Below are 20,570 nucleotides of genomic sequence, written 5' to 3'. Positions count from 1 at the left end.
CCCCCAGTCTCTCTCCAGAACGCCTGAAGCTGCACCCCTGGCACATGTTCAGTATCTTTCCTATCTTAACCTCCTTCACACCTCCATTACACGTCCCTTCTCACTTTATCACACCTCTAGCCTCACTCTATAAAGCCTTTCGGGACACAACACTATTAGTCACAACCTATCACTTCTCAAGTCACACCTCTACCATCCCTCTAGTTTTACTCTTCTACACACTTTCTGTTACACCTCCTCTGAACCATCAGTCATGGCCCATCACTTCCTGAGTAGCACCTCTACTACACCTCCAGCCTCAGCTCACCACACATCTAGCTTCACTCCACCACACCTTCATAGACAGCACAGCCACAGTCACAACCCACCACACTTCAAGTCACGCCTTTAATACACCACCAGCCTCCGTTCACCACACATCTAGTTTCACTCCACCACACCTCCATAGACAACACAACCTCAGTCATAACCCACCACACTTTAAGTCACACCTTTACTACACCACCAGCCTCTGTTCCCCACACCTTCATAGACAACATGGCCTCAGTCACAACCCACCACACTTCAAGTCACGCCTTTGCTACACCACCAGCCTCAGTTCACCACACATCTAACTTCACTCCACCACACCTCCATAGACAACACAGCATTAGTCACAACCCACCACACTTCAAGCCACACCTTTACTACACCACCAGCCTGAGTACACCACACCTGCATAGAAAACACAGCCTCAGACACAACCCACCACACTTCAAGTCACGCCTTTTCTACACCGCCAGCCTCTGCTCACCACACCTTCAGTTACACCTCCACCACACCCACAGCCATTCCTCCGCCACACTTTTAGTACACATTAAAAGCCTCCCTGCCCCCCCCCCCGTACCCTACAACTTTTGCTCTCCAGGACCCCTGCAAATTTTTGGCAGCATAGCAACTCACTTAGCACCTGCTGCCTGCAATCATCCCCACTGGCGGCATCTTCATAGTGACCTGGTGCATATCATTACGTAATATCATGTACTGTGTCACTGAGAAGAGGCACCCATTTAAAGATACAGACAAAAGCACAGAAACTAATAAGCAGCCCACCAGTAGGGAGAGGTAAACTAGTCAGGGGAAGATCTGGGGGGAGGGTGGGGGCAGTAGCCAGCTGGGGGGTCCTGGGGTGAGAATTTACTGCAGGGGGGTGGTCAGGTTGGCCTTCAGGTTACTTTTGCCCCAGTCTTCCCATTGTATCTTAAACCGGCCTTGTAAGTCCCACCTGTACCACTTCACCAATTATGCCTCCCTCCAATCACAAACCTACCACACCTCCAGACACACCCCTACCACACCTCCAGCCACACCCCTACCACACCCCTACCACACCTCCAGCTACACCCCTACCACACTTCCTCCCAAACTTATAATGAAGAATACATTAACCAAAAACATTTACAGAACTATACATGAGATATAAAAAAGGGACAGCTTCCAAACAGGGACTATCCTTGCATAAGCGAGGACCTAGGGAGTTTCCCCCATGCCTCCATCCTCTCTGAGAACCCGCCAGAACTTTGTCACCACCACTATGAGATGCTTTTCAGCCGTGTTCATGATGAGAGAATAATATATATGCAGCAGCGACATTTCCTATAATCACTGAAGTTGTTCTTCCCTCACATTTCATTTGTGCGAAAAATAAACTTATTAGCGAGGAGTTTCTGAGCTATAGAAAAACTCAGCGAATGGTACAAAATTACATTTCCCCCCTTTTCTAAATCATCTATTAAAATTGCCTCTCTCCTACTGCTTGCCTAATATACAAAAAGGAAAAAAATACATTATTTAGTGATCTGTACTTTCTACCTTTTCAGTTATTATTTCCATTTTCCTGGTCTGTTTAATAATCAGTGTGGGCACAGATACAAGCCATCCCGCTGAGATATTATTAACAGCATAAATGCACCCAAACAAGTGGACTGTGTGCGCTCCTATTCAGCGTTCCATGCTATGGTGTAGGCAGCTTCTTGCAACTGTTCAGTAATTTTGCCTGGAACATTTAAAGCGTGGCTCCGATTACAGAAATGTGTCCACAAAGCTGCCCAGAACTTAAGGCTGCTATACACTGGTCGATTGCCACCAGATCGACCAACACATAGATCCCTCTCTGATTGAATCTGATCACAGAGGGATCTAATGGCTGCCCATACATTGCACTCTGCCTGTCTGGCTGCCTCTGCCTGCCTCGCCTCCCCCGGCCAAAATCAATGATATTACCTGTCCGCCGGCCCTAGTCACCGGGTCTGTGCTGTCCCTTTCTCCAGCTGGCCTTCGTCTCCATCTCCTCTTCACTTCCTGTTCTGTCCTGTGACAAGCGGAAGTTCAAACAGTAGAGGGCGCCCTACTGTTTGAACTTCCTCTTCTCACAGGACAGGACAGGAAGTGAAGAGGAGACAGAGAAGAAGGCCAGCTGGAGAAAAGGGGCAGCATGGACCCGAAGACTCACGCAAGCGGAGAGGTAATATCATTGCTGCGCCAGTCATCGCTGAATCGAACGCTGCTAACAACGCGCTCCCAACCCACCAGTGACCGAGCAACATTTTCTGCCTGGACAGATCAATGGAATCAATCTATTTCTTCTGATGGAAATCGGTTGATCAGTCAACATTTGCGTTAACGATTTCACAGAAGATTCAATGACAGTGATTGAATCTGCTGTATTCCTGCGGGAAATCGTCGTAGTGTATGGGTACCTTTAGACCATCTATTATGAATTGTAACTGTTGACATTGGATTCTAAGATTGCTTTTTGAAAATTGCGTGCATGAATTAGAGGGGACGTAAAATGGCTTTTTTCATCAATAAAATATCACTAAAATGCACAGATATTTTACTACAGCAAAACCTAACCCTACTCTCACACAGAACCCTCCCTCTATGATACCTAACCTTAACCACCACCCCCTTGGCTGGTAGCCTAACCTTAATGCCCCCCCACGGCTAACCTTAACCACTCTTGTTATGGTAATGGGTACACAGTTTACCATATTGTATTATGCTCTAACTATCTTAAGTAGACTTTATGCATGCTTCTGATTACCGCAGTTTAGTAAATATGTCCCACAATGAGATAAACGCAGGTATGTAAAGTACTACGCCTATTTAGAATTTGCCCGTGTTTGCTTTTTACATTCAATATATGTATGTAACCGAGGCAGTCAAAATGCAGTGGCAGAACTTCAGAAAAGTAAACAGAAACCAAAACACTTTTATCCATCTAAGCAACCAATCCTGATAACAGGACAGTGCTGAGCAGCTCCAAAGCTAGTTATCCAAATTTTGAATGATCCAATTTTTTTGTCACATGGATCCCCTTCTAAGTTAAAATGGAACCTCTTAAACTGAAAATAAGAATATGAGACACCAGGAAAGATCTGCATTGCTACTACTCATACTGTACATACAATTACCCCATGAGTTTATTCTTGTTCAGATTTTCTTTAAAGTGTATATGTGAACAAAAGTACGGTATCCAAGTATATTTAGGAAGAAGTGGGGGAAGGGGGTATTTGAAACAAGTAAAAAGGGCGCTGGAGGTGCCCTGGTAAAAAGGGAGCTGCCATAGGCTGCAATTTCAATAGCTATGGCGAGCAGGGTTAAATGCAGGGGTTGTCCTTAGTATTAGGCTTTACCAGGGGTGTTTTAAGGTTAAAGCGGTTCCGAGATGAAAAACTAACTATAACAAGTACTTGTCTGTATATCTTATCTAAAGTTTAGATAGTTTACACAGCAAATCTATCTGCAAACAGCTTCAACAGTATAGGATTATTTCTTCCTGTGATACAATGAGAGCAGCCATATTCTGCTCGTCATCATTACACACATGCAAGCTGCTCTGCATCTCCTCCCGTCAGCCTGTGAAAGCTCCACTCCTCTCTCCTCCCCTCTCCACCCCCTTGCCTCTGAAATCTCTGGCTGGTAACGCCTCCTCCTTCAGGAAAAGCCTCCTCCTCCCCAGACTGAGCTCCCATGAGCACTTGCTACATGGGACTCAGAGTGCCTAGGCGCTGGAGGAGCTGTGGGTGAGGCATGTTTAGTTTATAGGAAATTAGTGTATTAAAACACACACAAAAAAAGTATTTGGCTTGAGGAATGCCCTATAAACTATATGTAAGGGGCACAACTGTGCAATGAGTAAAAAATTATCTAGGATCCACTTGAAGCATCATGGTAGGTTAAGATTAGGTCATAGTAAAATGAAGTTAAGTCACAGAAAATATTGGCAAAGAGAGATTACCACTTTTTACTATTGGAATTAACTATTAGAATAGAATTAACTATTAGAATACCAGTAATTTTACCCATCTTCTTCCAGCGTCTATCTCTTTATATGTACGTGGGGGGGGGTGATGTTTTTGTTTGGCAGCCATGCAAGCTCTGGTTTGGTGTGAAGGAATATATAGCATAGGAAATATCCACAATGCATTTAATGCAATAATTGCCGGATCTACAGTAATTAAAATAAGGTTACCTAGGCTTTTGGTTTTCAGCATTGTCATACTGAAGGCCATAATGTCCATTTTCTGAGGCTGAAGGTCCACTTGAAGTAGAATCAGCGAATGCCGACAGTGGAGCACATCTAAAGATTCCTCTTGTCTGTAAAGATGACCTTTAGTGTTCCTCAGACCATAATGCCCGGGGCTTGCGGTAGTCAGGCGATGCTTAATACAGGGATTACTGTTACAGCAGAGATCACTTTACCTCTACAACTTCTCTGTTTCAACCACATAAGCACCGTTCTCCTACCTACGGCAATAAAGTCGCGATCAGCTATTCCAGGGAAAGTGCTGTCACTGGATATAGAGCAGATCAGGTATTGCTGAGTCTCTCCTCTTTCCAGTCAATGTGATTGCACCCTTCAGCCCTATCTGCAGAACATCTCAGCTACTGAAGGTTTTCTTCCGAGGGCAGTAAGTAATCAGGTACCAAAGCCAGGCCAATCTGTCATTCAGAGTCCATCTGTCTCCAGCTATCATCTGTGTCTTCATCAAGGTCTGTCAGCCTCTCTGTCATCGCTATCTTCATGAAAATCTGCCAGAGATAAAACTTGTTTCGTAAAGTATACAAAGTCCATACTCCAACATAACTGTGAAGAACAGGTTTGCATGCCTTCCCAAAATGTAACTGCTCTGTTTACATATCGTAGGTCCAAAAAGTGCTGTTATAATTGGCCATTGCCACAATTTTCTTTTTTTTGTACTCAACATTCATCCCAACCGTGTATGTTTTGCATACACGGTTGGGATGCTAGAGGACACTGGTCCTTTAACTCAGCCTCTGGACCATGTTTCATTGTCAAAACGACCGGGCTTGACCTTTATTACCAATAGTGTTGCTTGCGAATTACCGCCCAAGTCATTTTCGCATCGAAAATCCTGTTTTCGAATTCGGCAAATGTTCACGAAAATCTTCAGAAATATGTGCGTTTTCGACCAGCAGCGAAAATTAAAGAAACTTCGCTTGATGCGGATGCTTATGCCCTTATGCGGAAAATTTTCAGCAATAATTCGCTGTATGCGGACGCTTATGCCCTTATGCGGAAACATTTCTGCAATAATCCGCTAAATATGCACATGGGTGACCTAATACATGCGTACATTCCACCTTCCAATGCGGAATTGTATACGTATAGAAGGGCAATAATACTTCTGCGCATGCGCAATGATCCGTATAGACGCAGTTACCGCACGCGTAGTTGACTACGCAATACATACGTCAACTATGCGTAGCGGGCGAAGCTTCGCATAGCGGTACTACACTACGCGGAAACACGTACGCGATAAATTATGTTTTTAACGCGAAAATAACGGGCATTATGCGAAAATTAACGTGAAAATATTCGATCGAAAATTCGCTTGTCGAAAAGAAATGAGTGCTTTTTTGGGCGAAAATTCAGTGAAAAAAATATTAGCATTTTCACTCATCACTGATTACCAAGACCAAGAATTAGGCTAGGCGTAGTCTCACAGAGGGGGGGGGGGGGGGGGGGGGGGGGGCTAGTTTAGTTTAGGTAAAACAGAGACAGGTTCTTACAACACAAAAATGACTATAATACCAGATTAAATTGACTTAAACATTCCTGCTGTCACAGGGAAGGCAATGGGCACCATGGCCATGGCCTTCTGTGAAGTCTTGGTTTCCATCTCACAAACTGCTTTTCTCTCATACTAACTAACTCATAGTAACCATCTCATCTAGAATCTGACGGTCCCTGTCTTTTCTCTCTATCACTGAATCTGGTAATGTCTTTTTAATCACTTAAAAATCATTTGATTTATGCTTTCCCCTCTGGGTATCTGAGCTACACAAGTAAAAAAAAAAATATGATGCATTACCATTCGATGGCTCCAAGCTTTAGAAAAAAGAAAAAGTTGTAAACTGCACTTTTTGTTTGAAATAAATTCAGTGTGATGAGTTGCAGCATCCGATAAGCTAACATATTGCGGCTTTGCTGGATCACCTACAGGCAGGAACAAGTGAGGATTTCTAGAGCGGCTGATAACGTTCCGAGAGTGATATTTCAGAAATCATATGTTATTTATAACTTGTATCTGACGGTAATGTCATGGTGAGGGGGCATCAATCTCCTACGTCTGGCCCACTGTCTAATGCGGGGAGACATGACCTATGGAAACGAATGCCAGGTGCCACAGTTGAATATTTGTCTTGTAATCGTCCCTCGGAGCTGAGCATTCTGTGTAATCAGGCTTTCACATGCTGTTAGTAACTTCTGAAGAAAGCGGCGGACAGTCGTGTCAGGAGCAGCTGCTTGCCTCCTTGCCAAATCTCTTTTCTGTTTCACTCGCTGTGAATGAACAATGATGAATATAAAAGTCCTCCTCGTAACTGAGGTCAGCGTATGTCCAAAGGAAATTAGTTAATTTTTTGTGTGTGTGTAAATTATAGATTTCACCACGAACCCAAGTGGCTTCTTATGCTTAAAGCTAATGGGAAACCAAAAAAATAAAAATTATTCAAATGCTTCCCTAAAGAGAGGGAAGGCTCTGGGTCCTATAGAGCCTTCCAATCATGGTCCGCTTGTTCCAGCGCTGGCTCCCCCAGTACCAGTATCCGACCAATCAGTGGAATACTGCTCTCTGCTACCATGGGAGGCTTAGGAAGTCTTCAGGAGCCAGAGTGTCCCCGAAGACAGGCGGCTCCAGACTGCACCTGCGCTAGCACTCTCTCTCACACACATGTATGTGCAGTACAGAGACGCCCGTGTTCAGGAGCACTTGGACTCCTTGAAGATTTCAGAAGCCTCCTGCGATGAAGGATTCAAATGGAGGTGACAACGCTGGAACAAGGGGACCATTAGAGGAACAGGAAGGCTCTATAGGACGCAGAGCCTTCCCTCTCCTTAGGTAAGTATCTGTTTTTTTTTCCAACCTATTTACTTTAATTGATGCATTAATGATTGTACTTCTTGTGAAGGTAAAAAAACAGGAGTTGAATGGGCAGATTAGATGGCAACACCAAGAGACAGCTATAGGCAGAAGCAGGAGATCTGGGCACCACGTTATTGTTTTTAATTGGGCATCACATTGCAAACCTTCAGGTCAAGGTTGGAGCTAAGTGTTCAAATTTGGGGGTTAGGAAGAATATTGCGTAGGTGGAACAGCTCTTAGTTAGGCATTTGTTAGAGTTAGGGGAAAAAGCTACATGGGGGGGGGGGGGTTAAGGTTAGGAGTCAGAAAGGAGTTAGCATTAGTGGAAGGAGTTGCTTTCGGTGGTAAGGTTAAAGTTAGTGTTAGTGGGAAAAAAATAGATGAGGGGGTTTGCTTAAGAGTCAGAAAGGAGTTATTAGTGGAAGGAGTTGCATTGGAGGTAAGGTTAGGGTTAGGCATCAGGCAGGCGTTAGTATTAGGAGAAGGGGCTACATTGGGGGAAGGTTAGGGGATCGAAACAAAAAGGCTTTAGAGGAAGGGGTTACATGGGGGGAGGTTAGGGTTAGGCATCAGGAAGGAGTTAGAATTGGGGAAGACAATACATTGGGGAAGGTTAGGGTTAGGCATCAGGGAGGAGTTAGAATTGGGGGAAGAAGTTACATTGGTGGAAGGTTAGGGTTAGGCATCAGGGAGGAGTTAGAATTGGGGAAGACAATACATTGGGGGAAGGTTAGGGTTAGGCATCAGGGAGGAGTTAGAATTGGGGAAGACAATACATTGGGGAAGGTTAGGGTTAGGCATCAGGGAGGAGTTACAGTTGGGAAGACAATACATTGGGGAAGGCTAGGGTTAGGCATCAGGGCAGGAGAGGTTAGAATTGGGGAAGACAATACATTGGGGAAGCTTAGGGTTAGGCATCAGGAAGGAGTTAGAATTGGGGAAGACAATACATTGGGGAAGGTTAGGGTTAGGCATCAGGAAGGAGTTAGAATTGGGGAAGACAATACATTGGGGAAGGTTAGGGTTAGGCATCAGGGAGGAGTTAGAATTGGGGAAGACAATACATTGGGGAAGGTTAGGGTTAGGCATCAGGGAGGAGTTACAGTTGGGAAGACAATACATTGGGGAAGGCTAGGGTTAGGCATCAGGGCAGGAGAGGTTAGAATTGGGGAAGACAATACATTGGGGAAGCTTAGGGTTAGGCATCAGGAAGGAGTTAGAATTGGGGAAGACAATACATTGGGGAAGGTTAGGGTTAGGCATCAGGGAGGAGTTAGAATTGGGGGAAGAAGTTACATTTGTGGAAGGTTAGGGTTAGGCATCAGGGAGGAGTTAGAATTGGGGAAGACAATACATTGGGGGAAGGTTGGGGTTAGGCATCAGGAAGGAGTTAGAATTGGGGAAGACAATACATTGGGGAAGGTAAGGGTAGGGCATCAGGGAGGAGTTAGAATTGGGGAAGACAATACATTGGGGAAGGTTAGGGTTAGGCATCAGGAAGGAGTTACAGTTGGGAAGACAATACATTGGGGAAGGCTAGGGTTAGGCATCAGGGCAGGAGAGGTTAGAATTGGGGAAGACAATACATTTGGAAAGCTTAGGGTTAGGCATCAGGAAGGCGTTAGAATTGGGGAAGACAATACATGGGGGGAGGTTAGGGTTAGGCATCAGGGAGGAGTTAGAATTGGGGAAGACAATACATTGGGGGAAGATTAGGGTTAGGCATCAGGAAGGCATTAGAATTGGGGAAGACAATACATTGGGGGAAGGTTAGGGTTAGGCATTAGGACAGGAGAGGTTAAAATTGGGGAAGGAGATACATAAGGGGGTAAGATTAGGCATTAGGAAGGACAATGGCTTCATTCAGGCATGCCTCCTTGATGGGCTTGTTGCTTATGCCACACAGGATACTGTACATGGAGAACAGTAACAGCGCTCCAACAGAGCTTAGGATCCAGGAGATAATACTCCAGTAAATGCCACCAATCAGCAAGCTCCACTACTCATAGGACAAGTGAAACTGGAAAACAGGATACAACAGGAGCACTCTATGGTGCATTAACATTTTGTTACAAATAAAATGTTGCACTTACAAGAGGTAAATGCTTTTAAAGCATATCGCCCAACATCTGGGCAGTGCGGATTCCCTTCTTCCCTCTCCGACTTCCGTCGCTGTGGCCAGCAGCAGGGATGTGAAGATGAATGTCTGGATGGATTTCAGACCATTGGGATGGGGTAGTGGCCTCTTTCACAGTGCTTGCAGCATCATATGCTGCAAGCACTGTGAAAGAGGAACCCACTACCCCAATCTTTTATCCTTTTTATTTTTAATAAAACGTTAATGCACCATAGAGCGCTCCAGTTTTATCTTGTTTTCCAGTTTCACTTTTGCTGGACATGGAGAGATGGTGAAATGTGATTCAGATAAGAAGGAATGATGGTGGGGATGGAGATGTTGTGCAGTGCAGCTAGGGAGGTAAGGCGGTAGCTGAAGGGAGCCTCCCTGGCCCCTATTCCAAGAATGGGCCCACTATCACTTGGTGAATAGTGTACTGGTTAAGGTCTCTGCCTCTATAGAGGACAACTGGGTTTGATTCTGGGCTCTTCCTGTTTAGTAAGCCAGCACCTATTCAGTAAGGAGTACTTGGGCTAGACTCCCTAACACTGCTACTGCCTATAGAGCCCACCTAGTGGCTGCAGCTCTGGTGCTTTAAGTCTGTCAGGAGAAAAGTGCAATATAAATGTTATTTGTCTTGTGTGTGTCTAGTCATTGTTGCGACCTCTGTGACCCCTCTTTCTACACTACTTAGAGCAATTTTTTACTGAATAGAGATGGCCCGAACCTCTGATTTTCGGTTCGCGATTATACCACCAATGGGGCCAAAGGCCAGCTGCGACTGACTGACAGGGCTGTATATAATGCAAGTGGGCCACACAAAAGAAAAAAAAATAGATCACAAGAACAAGATTAGCCCTCAAAAGAGCTGTTGAGGGGTGCTTTATTAGCAATAATATTTAGCAAGGAACAAGCTAACAAGCCTACAAGAGCCTAACTAAGCTTTCCCTATAGGTCTCTGCACAGCATCTCTCCCTTCTTCTCTAATTACTGCAGGCACACGAGTGAGTGAAAAGCCTGATTCTGCCTGCCTTTTATAAAGGGGGTGGGACTCCAGGAGGGAGTGTAGCCTGGTTGGCTACAATGTACCTGCTGACTGTGATGTAGAGGGTCAAAGTTGACCCTAATGATGCACTAGGGGGGCGAATCGAACTTCCGGAAAAGTTTGCGGTTCTCCACGAACGCGAACCATGGAAGTTCGTCGGGAACCGTTCGGGCCATCTCTATTACTGAATTGAACCACTACTTCCCAGTGTATGGGTAGATTAAAATATACCTTCAAGGAAAATAAAAGTAAAAGATAAAGACTTGAAGCGGAACTGAAAAGTCCTACAAAAATAAGAGTGTCACTTACCTGGGCTTCTGCCGGCCCCCTGCAGCTGACCTGTGCCCACAAAGTTACCATACGATCTTCCATTCCCCTGCCATGGCTCACTTTTCTTAATGCGGTGCAAGCGACTTCTAAGTCGACGTCCACTGTGCCCTGGCCATGCGCATCCTCATACGCGTTCCCATGGCCAGTCGACAATCTCTACTGCGCCTGCACAGTACACTCCTGGTGATGGGAGTGTGAACGAGGACGCGTGCGTCCAGGGCAGAGCAGGCACAGTGGACATCCACTGTATGAAGTGAAAGTGATCCACGGCAGGGGAACAGAGGATCGTTTGGAAACTTTGTGGGCTCAGGTAAGCTGCAGGGGGCCGGCAGAGGCCCCAGGTAAGTGAAAATCTTATTTTTGTAGGACTCTTCAGTTCCGCTTTAATTCAGTAGTAGGAGGCCTTTGGATAGTACAGAGGCTTGCCCCAACCTCCTCATCCCCACTGATCCAAGAATGGGATCAATTCTCATGATTGCAGAGTAAAAAGCTGTGCATGAGCTTATTCCTGCTACTGTGCTGGCAATGACTGTCCTTGCGCATGTGCTCCGACTCGTACATGTATGGGAGCGCAACTGAAAAGATGAAGATGGTCCCAGGCAGCAGTGCGGTCAAGGAGGACATGGAAAGTCTGTGGCCATTCAAAGACTACGACTTAGGTAAGTATCTAACTGTTATTGGTTTACTTTATGGGACACTTCTCTGTCAAACAACAGATCTAAAGCATTGAAAGAAATCTTTAAAAAAAAACAAAAAAAAAAACCTGTCCCTGGGGGATACTTACCTCAGGAGATGGAAGCCAAGGATCCTAATTAGGCTTCCTCTGTCCTCATAACCAGAGGAAATCCACCACTGGCAGCGTCCGAACACCACATGCGGCAATATTTACATTCTGCGCTCTTGTGCAGCTGCAGTATCAACTTTGTGGTGGAAATAGCTGAGCCTGATCGGATCCGCTCTACGGCTCGTTGCTCAAGAGGACAGGGGAAGCCTCAATAGAAATCTAAGGTTTCCTACTCCCGAGGTCAGTATCCCATGTGGCTATTTTTTTTCTTACAGATTCACTTTAAAGAGCAGCCGTGACCGAGAATTGAACTTCATCCCAATCAGTAGCTGATACGCCCTTTCCCATGAGAAATCTATTCCTTTTCACAAACAGACCATCAGGGGGCGCTGTATGACTGATATTGTGGTGAAACCCTTCCCACAGTGGGATGCCAGGACCATGTCCACCTGCCTGTGAACCTCATTGCATTGTGGGAAATAACAGCTGTTTACAGCTGGGTCCAACTGGCAAAAAAGCAAACAGCAACTCCTTCCAGTGACATCACCTGCCAGCAGTAAAAATGTCCCTATGTGGAAAATTTCAGAATGTAAATCAGGAAGAGGAAAGATTTTACAATGGGCAAACACTGATTAAATCATTTATACATAATTATTGTAAAAATGAAGCACTTTTTTATGACATTATTTTCACTGGCGTTCCACTTTAAGATCACACAATGTTTAAAGAGTACCGAAAGCCACCCAGGATTAGCATTTTGGGGCCTGCTGAAATCCTGGCCATCATTTGTTCCTGGCGATGTAGTGTAACTAACGAATGCAAATGGTGGGGACACTATGTGCATGAAATCTATGAAAATTAATACCCATTAGTGAGTGCAATGGAAGCTATCGCTACTAGCAACCAGACAAATTTTAGCCGCTGCGATTCTTACTCAGGATGCACAACAAAAGCTACTGTTTGATTTGCTGATAGGATCTGCGCTGTTTCCAATCCAACCCTGTAACTGCGGCAACCAGAGGACCATCCATTTATTGTGTACAACTCTTTACCTGGAGTATTGTTGCTTGGCGGCCTTGCCTTCCAAGGCCACCTTAGTAATTTGATTTAGAAGTGAACATTAATAGCAGTTGCAGCTGAACAAGCATTCTGGTCTTTACTTTTCCCTGTGATATTGAAGAATTGATTCAAGCAATGGCTGACAGAAAGAAAAAAATGTAGTAAGGAGAAAAATGGTAAACTAGAACTATCATTTTTGTCCAACCAAATGTAATAACCAAACATGTGCTACCCTTTGGGGCCTTTCACACTGGTGCGGTACTTCTACCGCAGTCCCCCCCCCCCCCTCCCGCAGGGCAATGAAAGGCTATGGGCCCTTTCATACCGACGCAGTGGGAAACGACGTAGCTGACATTTTCGCCGCATCCCCCACACAAGGCCACACTACGTTACTGCACGGTTCTGCAGTGACCTGCAGTGACCTACTGCAGGCTAGAAATCATGTAAGTCTATGGCGACGAGTGTGTGTGTGTGTGTCAACCCGTCACACGTTTTACGCATCTTGCATGCGCGGAAGCTTTAGCAATAAGGTTCCGGGCACGTGATTGCTTTGGCGTCACTTCCTATTTGGCCAGCTGCTAGATTGGATTACCGCGAAATCACAGAAGGCCTGTTTTTGGCAATACGGCCCCCGGAACACACCGCACCGCTGCTGCCAATCCCCATTGTGAAACCGGCCTCAGTGTATGGGTGTGTCATACTGCTTTCTGTACAAGAAGTACCAATTGGAAGGAGCGGCCATGATGTCAGATATAATCCCAGCTGCAATGACCTTATTAAGGTAATGGAAAGAGGCAGGGCTACAGAGTGATGTCACTGTACTGTCATGTGACCATTGGTATGTACTGTGGCAGTAATTATCTGCCTACAAAGCAACCCTGGATAATAAAGGCAATTCTCAATACTTCTTTGGTTTGAAAGTAAAGCTGGCCAAACATCTACCAATATTGCAACCTGATTGATAGGTCAGTCCAGATCGATCGATATGTCGGTCCAGGCAGCAATCAAAGGGTAAGGGCTGGCTCACACTGGGCACTTGTGCTTTGCTGATTGCATTGCATGTAGTGCTTTGCTGATTGCCTAGGCTGTTTAGCTAGGCGGAATACCCCTCCCACAGCATTTTGGGAGACCAGGGGCTTGATTCACAAAGCAGTGCTAAGTGTTAGCACGCCTTTGAAAAGCCCTGTATCACGCCTAAAGTTAGTTTAGACGTGATAAATAGCACTCACACCCATAGTCTGGCGTGCAAAACTTTGGCAGTGCGCGTGAAACGTCGCAATGCGGTGCGATGAAAACGGCACACCCCATGCGCCTATAAGGTCGAATGGGGTGCGAACTTAAGGGTCGCATGGAGCAACGTTAAGGTCGCACCCAATGCGACCTTATAGGCGCATTGGGTGCACCGTTTTTGTCGCACTGCAATGTGACATTTCGTGCGCACTGCGCTGTGCACGTGCAAAGTTTTGCGCGTGAGACTTTGCGCGCGATGTGATTTTAAAAAACGGTGCTAACCTACTTAGCACCCTGGTTAACACGCCCCAAGTCTTTAGGCGTGCTAAGTAGGTTAGCACCGCTTTATGAATTGAGGCCCAGACATTATATACATAGTTACATAGTTATTTTGGTTGAAAAAAGACATACGTCCATCGACTTCAACCAGAGAACAAAGTACAACACCAACTCCAGCCTGCTCCCTCACATATCCCTGTTGATCCAGAAGAAGGCGAAAAACCCTTATTTTCACTGACTTCAGAATTCTCAGAAACAAACAACAGATTTTACAATAGGCAAACACTGACTAAATAATATATTAATGAATATTGTAGAAATAGAAGCAATTTTATTAATTATCTTATTTACTCTACAGTTCCTTGTTTGCGGAGTATAATCTATATCGCTTTGTATCAAAAGTTGTATTTTTTTTTTTTGTTGTGGAAAATCTAAGGCCAGAAATCTAAACAGATGTTGTTATTTTCTCTTCCTCAGTCCCCGGAGGACAGGCTCATGTTTCCAAGTCCTCAGACCTTGAAGGTTTTTATTGATTTTTTAGCATGGCAATGGTAAGTAATCAAGTTATCTGAGATGCATGCGGTTGCAGTCTGGGTTGTGCATTCAGTAGGAAAAAAAAGATTGACCCTTTTGTCTTTGTTCCATCGGTTTAGTGTTGCCATGATTAGTGTTGGGCGAACATCTAGATGTTCGGGTTCGGGCCGAACAGGCCGAACATGGCCGCGATGTTCGGGTGTTCGACCCGAACTCCGAACATAATGGAAGTCAATGGGGACCCGAACTTTTGTGGTTTGTAAAGCCTCCTTACATGCTACATACCCCAAATTTACAGGGTATGTGCACCTTGGGAGTGGGTACAAGAGGAAAAAAAAATTTAGCAAAAAGAGCTTATAGTTTTTGAGAAAATCGATTTTAAAGTTTCAAAGGGAAAACTGTCTTTTAAATGCGGGAAATGTCTGTTTTCTTTGCACAGGTAACATGCTTTTTGTCGGCATGCAGTCATAAATGTAATACATATAAGAGGTTCCAGGAAAAGGGACCGGTAATGCTAACCCAGCAGCAGCACACGTGATGGAACAGGAGGAGGGTGGCGCAGGAGGAGAAGGCCACGCTTTGAGACACAACAACCCAGGCCTTGCATGAGGACAAGAAGCGTGCGGATAGCATGCTTTGTACCACCATGCAGTCATAAATGTAATAAAGATAAGTGGTTCAATAAACAGGGACCACGCGGCAACGCTAACCCAGCAGCAGCACACGTGATGGAACAGGAGGAGGCGCAGGAGGAGAAGGCCACGCTTTGTGAGACACAACAACCCAGGCCTTGCATGAGGACAAAAAGCGTGCGGATAGCATGCTTTGTACCGCCATGTAGTCATAAATGTAATAAAGATAAGAGGTTCAATAAACAGGGACCACGCGGCAACGCTAACCCAGCAGCAGCAGCAGCAGCAGCACACGTGATGGAACAGGAGGAGGCGCAGGAGGAGAAGGCCACGCTTTGTGAGACACAACAACCCAGGCCTTGCATGAGGACAAAAAGCGTGCGGATAGCATGCTTTGTACCGCCATGTAGTCATAAATGTAATAAAGATAAGAGGTTCCATAAACAGGGACCGGCAACGGTAACCCAGCAGCAGCAGCAGCAGCAGCAGCACACGTGATGGAACAGGAGGAGGCGCAGGAGGAGAAGGCCACGCTTTGTGAGACACAACAACCCAGGCCTTGCATGAGGACAAAAAGCGTGCGGATAGCATGCTTTGTACCGCCATGTAGTCATAAATGTAATAAAGATAAGAGGTTCCATAAACAGGGACCGGCAACGGTAACCCAGCAGCAGCAGCAGCAGCAGCAGCAGCAGCACACGTGATGGAACAGGAGGAGGCGCAGGAGGAGAAGGCCACGCTTTGTGAGACACAACAACCCAGGCCTTGCATGAGGACAAAAAGCGTGCGGATATAGCAGCAATGCTTTTTGCCGCCATGCAGTCATAAATGTAATACAGATGAGAGGTTCAATAAACAGGGACCGGAAACGCTAAACCATCCCAGATGTTCATCGGTCATGTTACTTGGTTGGGGTCCAGGAGTGTTGCGTAGTCGTTTCCAATCCAGGATTGATTCATTTTAATTTGAGTCAGACGGTCTGCATTTTCTGTGGAGAGGCGGATACGCCGATCTGTGATGATGCCTCCGGCAGCACTGAAACAGCGTTCCGACATAACGCTGGCTGCCGGGCAAGCCAGCACCTCTATTGCGTACATTGCCAGTTCGTGCCAGGTGTCTAGCTTCATGCCCGGTTTCAGGTCCAGCGGTGCCAGCCACAAATCCGTCTGTTCCTTTATTCCCCTCCAAATTTCCTCCCCTGTGTGCTGCTTATCCCCAAGGCAGATCAGCTTCAGCAACGCTTGCTGACGCATGCCAACAGCTGTGCTGCACTGCTTCCACGATCCTACTGCTGCTGGTGCTGGGTTAGCATTTCCGGATGAGGTACAGCTTTGAGATGCGTTGGAGGAGAAGGAGTCAGAGAGGTAGGTGCTGCTGTTGTTATCCAGCTGTTTGCGGCGTGGGCAACACCCGCGCCGTAGCAGGTGAGGAATCGCTGCCAGGCTCCACAAGGTTCACCCAGTGCGCGGTAAGGGAGATGTATCGACCCTGGCCGAACGCACTCGTCCAGGTGTCAGTGGTGAGGTGAACCTTGCAGGCAACGGCATTCTTCAAGCTTCGGGTTATTTAGCTGACCACGTGCTCATGCAACTCAGGCACTGCAGAGCGCGCAAAGTGGTAGCGGCTGGGAACAACGTAACGTGGGATGGCCACTGACATCATGCCCTTGAAGCTGTTTGTCTCCACCACTCGATATGGCAGCATTTCGCAGGCCAGAAGCTTGGCTATGCTGGCTGGCTGTTACTGCCACGGCCCGGGGGTCATTTGCTGGCAATTTCCTCTTGTGCTCAAACATCTCAGAGACAGACAACTCAACCGTAGCGCTGCACACCGAAGGGCTGTTGGTTGTTGTGTTTGATGAACACTGGGAGACCTCAAGAGCACTAGTCCGGAAAGTGACAGTGTCAGCATCGTCTGATGTTTGTGAATGTTGTGAACCACGCAATGGCTGGGCTACTGCTGCTGCTGAGGCGGGTCTGGTGGTGAGTCTGGTGAACCCAAGGGAGGCAGTGTTGCTGGTGGTACCCTGTCCTGCCGCGTTTGCCCACAGAGTGGGATGTTTGGATAGAATGTGGCGGCTCATGCTGGTGGTGGAGAGGTTGTTAATACTTTTCCCCCTGCTCAGGCGGGTCTTGCACACCTTGCAAATCGCCATGGTAACATCCTCAGTGCAGTCTTCAAAGAAAGCCCAGACTTTAACTGGCTGAGGACTCGGACCTCGTGCGTGATGTGCTGGTGCTGCTTAACCCACTGCTGGACGCTTGAGAGGTCATCCAAGTAATTATCTGGTCCTGTTCTTTTGGATCTGTGAGGGTTGTTGTCCTGGACAACATGGGCAGTATTGAGTGGGTTTTCTTGGGTGCTCCCCTGTGGCCTGTACGTGAACCGTCAGGGGAAACACCTCTTCCCTTGCCCCTCCCTCTTTCACCGGATTTCTTCCTCATTTCACTTATCCTTAAAGTACACGCTGACTGGCAGCAGTACAGTGGCAGTACAGAAATGCTATACAGTGGTGGGTGAGCGGTGTACCACTATTGTCAGCAGTGACACAGAGCACAATGCTATACAGTGGCGGGTGAGCGGTGTACTACTGTTCCCAGCAGACACAGAGTGGAAGTAAACACAATGCTATATAGTGTGGCTGAGCCGTGTACACAGAGTGGCATTAAACACAATGCTATATAGTCTGCTATATAGTCACCCCGAACAGGGTGATGTTCTGCAGAACCCGAACAGTGGCAAACACTGTTCGCCCAACACTACTGGGAGGGAACGCAGATTTTAGTACCTAAACACACGATACAACATGTTTTCCGGGGTCGGACTCTGAGGCACATACAGATGGTCCCGATCATCATCCTCATCATACAACTCTTCTCCTGAGTCTGACCCACCCACCACCTCTGCCACCCCAACATCCCCAGACACAGACCCCTCATCGTCCTCAACATTAACTTGGGATGCTGGCCTGAGCCAGACCTCCTCCTCCACATCAGGCCCCATCATCTCCTCAATGGCAGCCCTCATTAATCGCTCTGGCGACGGACTGATGGACACAACGTTCTCCTCCGGGGAGGGCTGCTGCTGACCACTGGCTGCTGGGGTGGATGTTATAGCTTGCGTGGGGCGTTGGCTGTTGCTGTTGTTGGGAGTGCTGCTCACAGCGGAGGTCTCTGGGGAACTCATGTTGAGCTCATATAGTGGTTGACGGTGAGTGGAGTATTACTGATCCCAGCAATATACACACTGACTGGCAGAGTACGCAATGCTATATAGTGTGGCTGAGCGGTGTACACAGAGTGGCAGTAAACACAATGCTATATAGTCTGGCTGAGCGAGCGGTGTACTACTGTTCCCAGCAGAATCAGAGTGGCAGTAAACAATGGTATATAGTCTGGCTGAGCGGTGTACACAGAGTGTCAGTAAACAATGGTATATAGTCTGGCTGAGCGGTGTACACAGAGTGGCAGTAAACACAATGCTATATACTCTGGCTGAGCGAGCGGTGTACTACTGTTCCCAGCAGACACAGAACAGTGAACAGAATGCTATATAGTGTGGCTGAGCGAGCGGTGTACCACTATTCCCAGCAGACACAGAACAGTGAACAGAATGCTATATAGTGTGGCTGAGCGGGCGGTGTACCACTATTCCCAGCAGACACAGAACAGTGAACAGAATGCTATATAGTGTGGATGAGCGAGCGGTGTACCACTATTCCCAGCAGACACAGAACAGTAAACAGAATGCTATATAGTGTGGCTGAGCGAGCGGTGTACCACTATTCCCAGCAGACACAGAACAGTGAACAGAATGCTATATAGTGTGGCTGAGCGAGCGGTGTACCACTATTCCCAGCAGACACAGAACAGTGCACAGAATGCTATATAGTGTGGCTGAGCGAGCGGTGTACCACTATTCCCAGCAGACACAGAACAGTAAACAGAATGCTATATAGTGTGGCTGAGCGAGCGGTGTACCACTATTCCCAGCAGACACAGAACAGTAAACAGAATGCTATATAGTGTGGCTGAGCGAGCGGTGTACCACTATTCCAAGCAGACACAGAACAGTGAACAGAATGCTATATAGTGTGGCTGAGCGAGCGGTGTACCACTATTCCCAGCAGACACAGAGTGGCAGTAAACAGAATGCTATATAGTGTGGCTGAGCGAGGTACACAGAGTGGCAGTAAACAGAATGCTATATAGTGTGGCTGAGCAAGCGGTGTACTACTATTCCCAGCAGACACAGAGTGGCAGTAAACAGAATGCTATATAGTGTGGCTGAGCGAGGTACACAGAGTGGCAGTAAACAGAATGCTATATAGTGTGGCTGAGCAAGCGGTGTACTACTGTTCCCAGCAGTGACACAATGACAGGGGGGACCCTGGCTAGCGTGGCTGGAGCGCGAACTACCCTGCCTGCCTACCCAAAGCTAAACCCACAGACAAATGGCGGAGATATGACGTGGTTCGGGTATTTATTTACCCGAACCACGTGACCGTTCGGCCAATCAGAGCGCGTTCGGGTCCGAACCACGTGACCCGTTCGGCCAATCACAGCGCTAGCCGAACGTTCGGGGAACGTTCGGCCATGCGCTCTTAGTTCGGCCATATGGCCGAACGGTTTGGCCGAGCACCGTCAGGTGTTCGGCCGAACTCGAACATCACCCGAACAGGGTGATGTTCTGCAGAACCCGAACAGTGGCGAACACTGTTCGCCCAACACTAGCCATGATCATTAGCGCTGATGCAAGTATCAGATCTGTTTTGTGAGGTCAGACATGTGATACAGGCCCCGTAACCCCGGAGAGGTTCCCAGCGTGCGCCGCGAGATGTTATCATCGCACCGCTAGCCGGAGATGTCAGTCAAGCTTGAATTTTAACGATAAATATTTACATTGTCGCTTTATGTAGATATCACTGATTCTAATAGTAGCTTTCCCCTTGCCGCTCCGTTATAATTTACACTCTGTCATCTCGTATAATTTACTCGCTCAATATGTGAAACCGTTGTCACAAAATCTACTGTAAACAGAGGAACATCATTATTTAATTGCCTATTAAGCAGAATAAATCCCCTTTATCTTGTAATCAGTCTTTAGTTCTGTTTAATGTTGTCACCAA

General features: G+C 46.7%; 1 long non-coding RNA gene across 1 annotated transcript in view; it reads right to left on the bottom strand.

The window, feature by feature from the left end:
- LOC137537685 (uncharacterized) overlaps positions 1 to 20,570 on the bottom strand; it is a 252,184-nt gene that overhangs the window by 36,312 nt on the left and 195,302 nt on the right. Inside the window, exon 3 of the long non-coding RNA XR_011024655.1 lies at positions 4,517 to 5,076. This is a non-coding gene — a long non-coding RNA (uncharacterized lncRNA). The remainder of the gene's footprint in view (positions 1 to 4,516; positions 5,077 to 20,570) is intronic.

Source organism: Hyperolius riggenbachi, chromosome 11, assembly GCF_040937935.1.
Source record: "Hyperolius riggenbachi isolate aHypRig1 chromosome 11, aHypRig1.pri, whole genome shotgun sequence".
Classification (NCBI taxonomy): domain Eukaryota; kingdom Metazoa; phylum Chordata; class Amphibia; order Anura; family Hyperoliidae; genus Hyperolius; species Hyperolius riggenbachi.
The sequence above is the reverse complement of the archived record's forward strand: the minus strand, read 5'-3'. Positions and strand labels throughout refer to the sequence as shown.